Below are 9,424 nucleotides of genomic sequence, written 5' to 3'. Positions count from 1 at the left end.
GGGGGCAGAATGCCTCCGTCGTTGAGGGAAGGGATGATCACGATCTTGTATAAGCGGAAGGGGGAGAGATGTGACCTGAAAAACTGGCGTCCCATCTCTCTCCTGAACGTGGACTACAAGATCCTCGCCAAGGTGCTGGCCAACAGGCTGAAACCTGTCATGGGGCAGATCGTCCATCCGGACCAGACCTGCAGCATTCCTGGCCGCAGGATTGCCGACAGCCTTGCCCTTGTGAGAGACACGGTCCATTACATCCAGGACCGCGGGGGCCGCGCCGCCCTGGTCAGCTTAGATCAGGAGAAGGCGTTCGACCGTGTCTCCCACGCATTCATGGACAGGGTTTTGCGCAGGCTGGGTCTGGGGAAGATGTTTTGCTCTTTTGTTAACGTTATGTATTTTGACATTTACAGCACGGTGTTGGTGAACGGCTGGAAGACTGACCCCTTTTCCATTCTTTCAGGGGTTAGACAAGGCTGCCCTCTTTCACCTCTCCTTTTTGTTTGTGTTATAGAGCTCTTCGCTGAGACTATCCGGCAGAATGGAGAGATCAGAGGGATCACCGCACCAGGACCAGATCGCCACGAGGTCAAGTGCTCGCTCTACATGGACGACGTGACCGTCTTCTGCGCTGACCAGCGTTCGGTGACTGCACTCGTCCAGACCTGCGAGGACTTCGGCAGAGCTTCGGGGGCAAAAGTCAACTGCGGGAAGTCGGAGGCCATGCTCTTCGGGGAGTGGCACCTGGCTTCTTCCGCCCCCTTCCCCTTTACTATTAAGCCGGACTTCATTCAAATTCTTGGAGTCTGGTTCGGGAAGGAAGGAGCGGCCCTTAAGTCTTGGCAAGACCGACTAGGAAGGATAAACTCAAAGATCGGACTGTGGAGCTCCAGAAAGCTCACGATGGAAGGCAAGGCACTTGTCCTGCGGAGTGAAGTTTTGCCTGTGCTCCAATATACCGCACAGGCCTGGCCTCCCCATACCACCGTTTGCAAGGCCATCACCCGGACAGTGTTTGGCTTCGTCTGGGGCAAAATGGACAGAGTCAAGAGGACCGTGATGTACAAGGAACCCCGCAAGGGTGGGAAGGGAATACCCGACATCCCCGCTCTGCTGAGGGCCTCCTTTGCATGTGTCACGGTGCAGCGGACTCTTGTTGAAAAGACTGGCTCAGCGGGCAGGTCCATGTCTCGCTTGCTTCTCATGCCCCTCTGGAGACAGCTGGGCTGGGACAAGTGGGACAGCTCCATCCCTTACAACTGGAACACTCCCTGGTTCTATGGGGATGTTGTCCGGTTTGTGAGGGAGCACCAGCTGGAAGGACTGAAACCCGACCTATGGAAGCCGAAGACAATCCACAAGCTCATCCGAGCTAAGGACTTGACCGAGCTGGTTCCGGGACTCCCCGCAGCCACTGCAGAGACAGTTTGGAACAATGTGGCCTCAAAGCGGCTTACCAATGGACACAAGGACTTGTCGTGGATGGCCGTCATGGGAGGTCTCTCTCTCAGGTCATTCATGCATGCCCGCAACCTGTGCAAGACCCGGTACTGCCCCCGTTGCCCCTACGTGGAGGAAACATCTTTCCACGTGTTTTGGCAGTGCCCCTTTGCACAGGGTCTGTTGGACGCCCTAGAACATGAACTCAGAGACTCAGTGCCCAGGAGCTGCCTATCGTACCATTCGGTGCTTTACGGCCTGTTCCCTGGGACCCACGACGTGGAGGCCATCCAGGAGGCCTGGCGCCTTATGAACTGTTTTAAGGACGCAGTGTGGCTCTCCAGGAACCGCCTCGTGATCAACAGGGAAAACATGTCCGTCCGGGACTGCCGCAGGTTCATCAAGAACCTGCTTAGAGACTATTCCATCTTGGACAGCTCGGCCGTTGATGAGGAAGAAGAGGAGTGAAGACCCCTCTCCTTCTCCCATGTCTCCCTGAAGATACAGCCCAACAGTTTGGCCCTGTGATCCGCCCCCTCCCTACCCCCACATAGTCGCCCACACCCCTACCCCGATCACAGATTGTATTATTTGGTTTTTGTTTGATCTCTTGTGCTTTTCTATTGCAGGATTGAGCTGAATGTTAGAGTAGCATGGTGTGCGATGTATAGCTTAGGGAACCTTTGCTGTGTATTGTACTATCATGCTTTGTGTGACTGTAATTTATTGTACGACTTGTAATGACTGAACGGAAAATAAAGCTCTTTCAATCAAAAAATCTGTTCTTATCAGTTTAATATCTGATACGTCCCCTATCTGGGGACCATATATTAAATGGATTTTTGAGAACGGGGGCCGATTTCGAAGCTTGCTTCCGTCGCCCTATGCATTGACCCGATATGGCAGTATCTTCGGGTACAGTGCACCACCCCCTTACAGGGTTAAAAAGAAAGATTCCTACTTTCATTGCTACCTGCTTGCTGGCTAGCCAGCTAGCCAGCCCTGTGGGCCTTGCTGCTGCTGCAGCCAAAAAACAAAAGGTGGTGCTGCTGCTGCTTCTGCTGCTTCTGCTTCTGCTTGTGTCTGGCCGCTGTTGGAGCGTCCAGGCACAGGACTTCTGCTGCTGCTGACTAAATGGCCTCCTTAATTGGATCATTTGAGTAGCCAGCACACCTGTGCAGGTAGGGCATGACATGATAGGCAGCTGCCTTGATAGCGGGTGGGTGCTGAATGTTCCTAATTGACAAAATAAGATTAATGCTTATGAAGAAATATAAAATCTCATCCCTTCCCCAATATCGCGCCACACCCCTACCCCTTAATTCCCTGGTTGAACTTGATGGACATATGTCTTTTTTCGACCGTACTAACTATGTAACTATGTAACATAACATGGGGGGGGGGGGGGTCTCCTGGCTGTTCACACAGGTGTGTCATTGCTGTACATTGACCATGCATTGCTTCTGTGGTATTGCAAAGGCAAAGACAAATGCTTCCAGCCATCCATTGCACTAATGGATTGGTCATCAGCTGGCTGTCTATGTCCCGCATCAATATAGACCAAAGTACAGAGGGTTAGGCTATGCTATTGTGCACCTACCTGATGCATCAGAAGGTGCGAGGCCCTTGCTAAATTCTGTGCACAGACTTTGAGATCTATACTTTAGACTGTATCTAAACCTGCTCCAACATGGACTGACATTCTGGCCTACTTTCAGCCGATGCGACTTGTCTGTCGCTGAACAGTCGCTTTTTATGTATTCAGCACCTATGTATAATGTTGTAAAAATGCTCTAGAAGCTAAAGTCGCAGAAATGTCACACATATTTGGCCTGCAACTTTCTGTGCGACAAATTCAGACAGGAAAAATCAGTATAAATCCTTAGAAAATTATCCCCCAGTGTCTCCATCTGCTGGCGGTATTGAATAAGCATTGCTGCACTGATGGGGTATGCATTAGACGAAAAAAAAGAAGAAAAAGAAGAATAATACGCCCAGAAAAGAGGCGAAAAGGAGAAAAACGTAAAAAAACGTGAAAAAAAAGTAAGAGGAAGAGAAGGGAAAAAAAGGTGGAAATGGGTTTAAAAGTGATTTCGGCGGAGAAATATATATATATATATATATATATATATATATATATATATATACGCGCACACACACACATATATATAAACGTATTCTCCGTTGAGATATTGCAGCCGCTGCTGTGTCCAGGCCCAGGAGCCTTAGCACTGTGCTGTGATGTCACTCAATACCACTGACATCACTAGGTGTAAACAACATCTCTCCTTTGCTGTGTATGTGACTATGGAGCTGTTTGGTGATGTCGTCTATTATGGCCTTCATAGAAGCAACAGGAGATTGTTGCATCCATCTAGAACCCTCAGAACTACAGTGCTATGATGTCACTCACTTCCACAGGCCTTGCAGAGTGTAAACAACAACAACCCAGCTTTGTTGTGTATGTAACCATAGGGATTTGTGATGTCACCTAGAACCTTCACAGCAGCGACAGCTTTATGAGGAGCATCAGCACTGCTCTGCCTGAGCAGAACCATCACCGCCATAGGTTGTCAAATAACCCGGGTTTAACCCACACAGGTAAGTCCAATGGGGTGCAGGCATGTCCTCTATGCTTACAGCTTCCCGTGGGTGTTGGTTTGATACCGTTTGGGGACAGCCAAGGAGGCATCTGCAGGCAACAAAGGTAGGTGTGTGCTTGTGTGTGTGTTTCCTATGCAGATCCTAAGCCCAGTGTCACATGCAAGTAGGAGGAGTAAGAAGGGTTCCTGGCAAATCCGGGTTATGGATTGCATTTAAAAAGGCCCCGTGGGAGTGCAATGGGCCCCTGTCTTGCTGCTTAGCAATAATGGTATGGGTTTAGGTTCTGCTGTGTGTACTGGTGGTTGACTGCCCCCCAGCCCAGAGTGTGCATGGAAAATTGTCTGGCAGCCTCCCTGACAGCAAGCAGTGATAGTGCCCATGAAGGGCACCTTGTTGGGCCCGCCCCTTTCACGGTTATCGCTTCTCGGCCTTTTGGCTAAGATCAAGTGTAGTATCTGTTCTTATCAGTTTAATATCTGATACGTCCCCTATCTGGGGACCATATATTAAATGGATTTTTGAGAACGGGGGCCGATTTCGAAGCTTGCTTCCGTCGCCCTATGCATTGACCCGATATGGCAGTATCTTCGGGTACAGTGCACCACCCCCTTACAGGGTTAAAAAGAAAGATTCCTACTTTCATTGCTACCTGCTTGCTGGCTAGCCAGCTAGCCAGCCCTGTGGGCCTTGCTGCTGCTGCAGCCAAAAAACAAAAGGTGGTGCTGCTGCTGCTTCTGCTGCTTCTGCTTCTGCTTGTGTCTGGCCGCTGTTGGAGCGTCCAGGCACAGGACTTCTGCTGCTGCTGACTAAATGGCCTCCTTAATTGGATCATTTGAGTAGCCAGCACACCTGTGCAGGTAGGGCATGACATGATAGGCAGCTGCCTTGATAGCGGGTGGGTGCTGAATGTTCCTAATTGACAAAATAAGATTAATGCTTATGAAGAAATATAAAATCTCATCCCTTCCCCAATATCGCGCCACACCCCTACCCCTTAATTCCCTGGTTGAACTTGATGGACATATGTCTTTTTTCGACCGTACTAACTATGTAACTATGTAACATAACATGGGGGGGGGGGGGGGGGGTCTCCTGGCTGTTCACACAGGTGTGTCATTGCTGTACATTGACCATGCATTGCTTCTGTGGTATTGCAAAGGCAAAGACAAATGCTTCCAGCCATCCATTGCACTAATGGATTGGTCATCAGCTGGCTGTCTATGTCCCGCATCAATATAGACCAAAGTACAGAGGGTTAGGCTATGCTATTGTGCACCTACCTGATGCATCAGAAGGTGCGAGGCCCTTGCTAAATTCTGTGCACAGACTTTGAGATCTATACTTTAGACTGTATCTAAACCTGCTCCAACATGGACTGACATTCTGGCCTACTTTCAGCCGATGCGACTTGTCTGTCGCTGAACAGTCGCTTTTTATGTATTCAGCACCTATGTATAATGTTGTAAAAATGCTCTAGAAGCTAAAGTCGCAGAAATGTCACACATATTTGGCCTGCAACTTTCTGTGCGACAAATTCAGACAGGAAAAATCAGTATAAATCCTTAGAAAATTATCCCCCAGTGTCTCCATCTGCTGGCGGTATTGAATAAGCATTGCTGCACTGATGGGGTATGCATTAGACGAAAAAAAAGAAGAAAAAGAAGAATAATACGCCCAGAAAAGAGGCGAAAAGGAGAAAAACGTAAAAAAACGTGAAAAAAAAGTAAGAGGAAGAGAAGGGAAAAAAAGGTGGAAATGGGTTTAAAAGTGATTTCGGCGGAGAAATATATATATATATATATATATATATATATATATATATATACGCGCACACACACACATATATATAAACGTATTCTCCGTTGAGATATTGCAGCCGCTGCTGTGTCCAGGCCCAGGAGCCTTAGCACTGTGCTGTGATGTCACTCAATACCACTGACATCACTAGGTGTAAACAACATCTCTCCTTTGCTGTGTATGTGACTATGGAGCTGTTTGGTGATGTCGTCTATTATGGCCTTCATAGAAGCAACAGGAGATTGTTGCATCCATCTAGAACCCTCAGAACTACAGTGCTATGATGTCACTCACTTCCACAGGCCTTGCAGAGTGTAAACAACAACAACCCAGCTTTGTTGTGTATGTAACCATAGGGATTTGTGATGTCACCTAGAACCTTCACAGCAGCGACAGCTTTATGAGGAGCATCAGCACTGCTCTGCCTGAGCAGAACCATCACCGCCATAGGTTGTCAAATAACCCGGGTTTAACCCACACAGGTAAGTCCAATGGGGTGCAGGCATGTCCTCTATGCTTACAGCTTCCCGTGGGTGTTGGTTTGATACCGTTTGGGGACAGCCAAGGAGGCATCTGCAGGCAACAAAGGTAGGTGTGTGCTTGTGTGTGTGTTTCCTATGCAGATCCTAAGCCCAGTGTCACATGCAAGTAGGAGGAGTAAGAAGGGTTCCTGGCAAATCCGGGTTATGGATTGCATTTAAAAAGGCCCCGTGGGAGTGCAATGGGCCCCTGTCTTGCTGCTTAGCAATAATGGTATGGGTTTAGGTTCTGCTGTGTGTACTGGTGGTTGACTGCCCCCCAGCCCAGAGTGTGCATGGAAAATTGTCTGGCAGCCTCCCTGACAGCAAGCAGTGATAGTGCCCATGAAGGGCACCTTGTTGGGCCCGCCCCTTTCACGGTTATCGCTTCTCGGCCTTTTGGCTAAGATCAAGTGTAGTATCTGTTCTTATCAGTTTAATATCTGATACGTCCCCTATCTGGGGACCATATATTAAATGGATTTTTGAGAACGGGGGCCGATTTCGAAGCTTGCTTCCGTCGCCCTATGCATTGACCCGATATGGCAGTATCTTCGGGTACAGTGCACCACCTCCTTACAGGGTTAAAAAGAAAGATTCCTACTTTCATTGCTACCTGCTTGCTGGCTAGCCAGCTAGCCAGCCCTGTGGGCCTTGCTGCTGCTGCAGCCAAAAAACAAAAGGTGGTGCTGCTGCTGCTTCTGCTGCTTCTGCTTCTGCTTGTGTCTGGCCGCTGTTGGAGCGTCCAGGCACAGGACTTCTGCTGCTGCTGACTAAATGGCCTCCTTAATTGGATCATTTGAGTAGCCAGCACACCTGTGCAGGTAGGGCATGACATGATAGGCAGCTGCCTTGATAGCGGGTGGGTGCTGAATGTTCCTAATTGACAAAATAAGATTAATGCTTATGAAGAAATATAAAATCTCATCCCTTCCCCAATATCGCGCCACACCCCTACCCCTTAATTCCCTGGTTGAACTTGATGGACATATGTCTTTTTTCGACCGTACTAACTATGTAACTATGTAACATAACATGGGGGGGGGGGGGTCTCCTGGCTGTTCACACAGGTGTGTCATTGCTGTACATTGACCATGCATTGCTTCTGTGGTATTGCAAAGGCAAAGACAAATGCTTCCAGCCATCCATTGCACTAATGGATTGGTCATCAGCTGGCTGTCTATGTCCCGCATCAATATAGACCAAAGTACAGAGGGTTAGGCTATGCTATTGTGCACCTACCTGATGCATCAGAAGGTGCGAGGCCCTTGCTAAATTCTGTGCACAGACTTTGAGATCTATACTTTAGACTGTATCTAAACCTGCTCCAACATGGACTGACATTCTGGCCTACTTTCAGCCGATGCGACTTGTCTGTCGCTGAACAGTCGCTTTTTATGTATTCAGCACCTATGTATAATGTTGTAAAAATGCTCTAGAAGCTAAAGTCGCAGAAATGTCACACATATTTGGCCTGCAACTTTCTGTGCGACAAATTCAGACAGGAAAAATCAGTATAAATCCTTAGAAAATTATCCCCCAGTGTCTCCATCTGCTGGCGGTATTGAATAAGCATTGCTGCACTGATGGGGTATGCATTAGACGAAAAAAAAGAAGAAAAAGAAGAATAATACGCCCAGAAAAGAGGCGAAAAGGAGAAAAACGTAAAAAAACGTGAAAAAAAAGTAAGAGGAAGAGAAGGGAAAAAAAGGTGGAAATGGGTTTAAACGTGATTTCGGCGGAGAAATATATATATATATATATATATATATATATATATATATATATATACGCGCACACACACACATATATATAAACGTATTCTCCGTTGAGATATTGCAGCCGCTGCTGTGTCCAGGCCCAGGAGCCTTAGCACTGTGCTGTGATGTCACTCAATACCACTGACATCACTAGGTGTAAACAACATCTCTCCTTTGCTGTGTATGTGACTATGGAGCTGTTTGGTGATGTCGTCTATTATGGCCTTCATAGAAGCAACAGGAGATTGTTGCATCCATCTAGAACCCTCAGAACTACAGTGCTATGATGTCACTCACTTCCACAGGCCTTGCAGAGTGTAAACAACAACAACCCAGCTTTGTTGTGTATGTAACCATAGGGATTTGTGATGTCACCTAGAACCTTCACAGCAGCGACAGCTTTATGAGGAGCATCAGCACTGCTCTGCCTGAGCAGAACCATCACCGCCATAGGTTGTCAAATAACCCGGGTTTAACCCACACAGGTAAGTCCAATGGGGTGCAGGCATGTCCTCTATGCTTACAGCTTCCCGTGGGTGTTGGTTTGATACCGTTTGGGGACAGCCAAGGAGGCATCTGCAGGCAACAAAGGTAGGTGTGTGCTTGTGTGTGTGTTTCCTATGCAGATCCTAAGCCCAGTGTCACATGCAAGTAGGAGGAGTAAGAAGGGTTCCTGGCAAATCCGGGTTATGGATTGCATTTAAAAAGGCCCCGTGGGAGTGCAATGGGCCCCTGTCTTGCTGCTTAGCAATAATGGTATGGGTTTAGGTTCTGCTGTGTGTACTGGTGGTTGACTGCCCCCCAGCCCAGAGTGTGCATGGAAAATTGTCTGGCAGCCTCCCTGACAGCAAGCAGTGATAGTGCCCATGAAGGGCACCTTGTTGGGCCCGCCCCTTTCACGGTTATCGCTTCTCGGCCTTTTGGCTAAGATCAAGTGTAGTATCTGTTCTTATCAGTTTAATATCTGATACGTCCCCTATCTGGGGACCATATATTAAATGGATTTTTGAGAACGGGGGCCGATTTCGAAGCTTGCTTCCGTCGCCCTATGCATTGACCCGATATGGCAGTATCTTCGGGTACAGTGCACCACCCCCTTACAGGGTTAAAAAGAAAGATTCCTACTTTCATTGCTACCTGCTTGCTGGCTAGCCAGCTAGCCAGCCCTGTGGGCCTTGCTGCTGCTGCAGCCAAAAAACAAAAGGTGGTGCTGCTGCTGCTGCTTCTGCTGCTTCTGCTTCTGCTTGTGTCTGGCCGCTGTTGGAGCGTCCAGGCACAGGACTTCTGCTGCTGCTGACTAAATGGCCT

At 48.3% G+C, this 9,424-nt stretch overlaps 3 non-coding genes and 1 pseudogene across 3 annotated transcripts; all 4 read left to right on the top strand.

The window, feature by feature from the left end:
* Positions 1–2,194: 2,194 nt before the first annotated feature.
* On the top strand, positions 2,195–2,368 carry LOC130321285 (U2 spliceosomal RNA; annotated as a pseudogene).
* Positions 2,369–4,457: 2,089 nt separating this feature from the next.
* On the top strand, positions 4,458–4,648 carry LOC130321284 (U2 spliceosomal RNA). The gene has a single exon (XR_008867034.1). It is a non-coding gene; the product is annotated as a U2 spliceosomal RNA (small nuclear RNA).
* Positions 4,649–6,739: 2,091 nt separating this feature from the next.
* On the top strand, positions 6,740–6,930 carry LOC130321288 (U2 spliceosomal RNA). Its single transcript, XR_008867035.1, has one exon. It is a non-coding gene; the product is annotated as a U2 spliceosomal RNA (small nuclear RNA).
* A 2,090-nt stretch (positions 6,931–9,020) lies between these two features.
* LOC130321283 (U2 spliceosomal RNA) lies at positions 9,021–9,211 on the top strand. The gene has a single exon (XR_008867033.1). It is a non-coding gene; the product is annotated as a U2 spliceosomal RNA (small nuclear RNA).
* Positions 9,212–9,424: the final 213 nt, after the last annotated feature.

The sequence above is a fragment of the Hyla sarda genome, unplaced genomic scaffold (genome assembly GCF_029499605.1).
Source record: "Hyla sarda isolate aHylSar1 unplaced genomic scaffold, aHylSar1.hap1 scaffold_2246, whole genome shotgun sequence".
Classification (NCBI taxonomy): Eukaryota; Metazoa; Chordata; class Amphibia; order Anura; family Hylidae; genus Hyla; species Hyla sarda.
The sequence above is the reverse complement of the archived record's forward strand: the minus strand, read 5'-3'. Positions and strand labels throughout refer to the sequence as shown.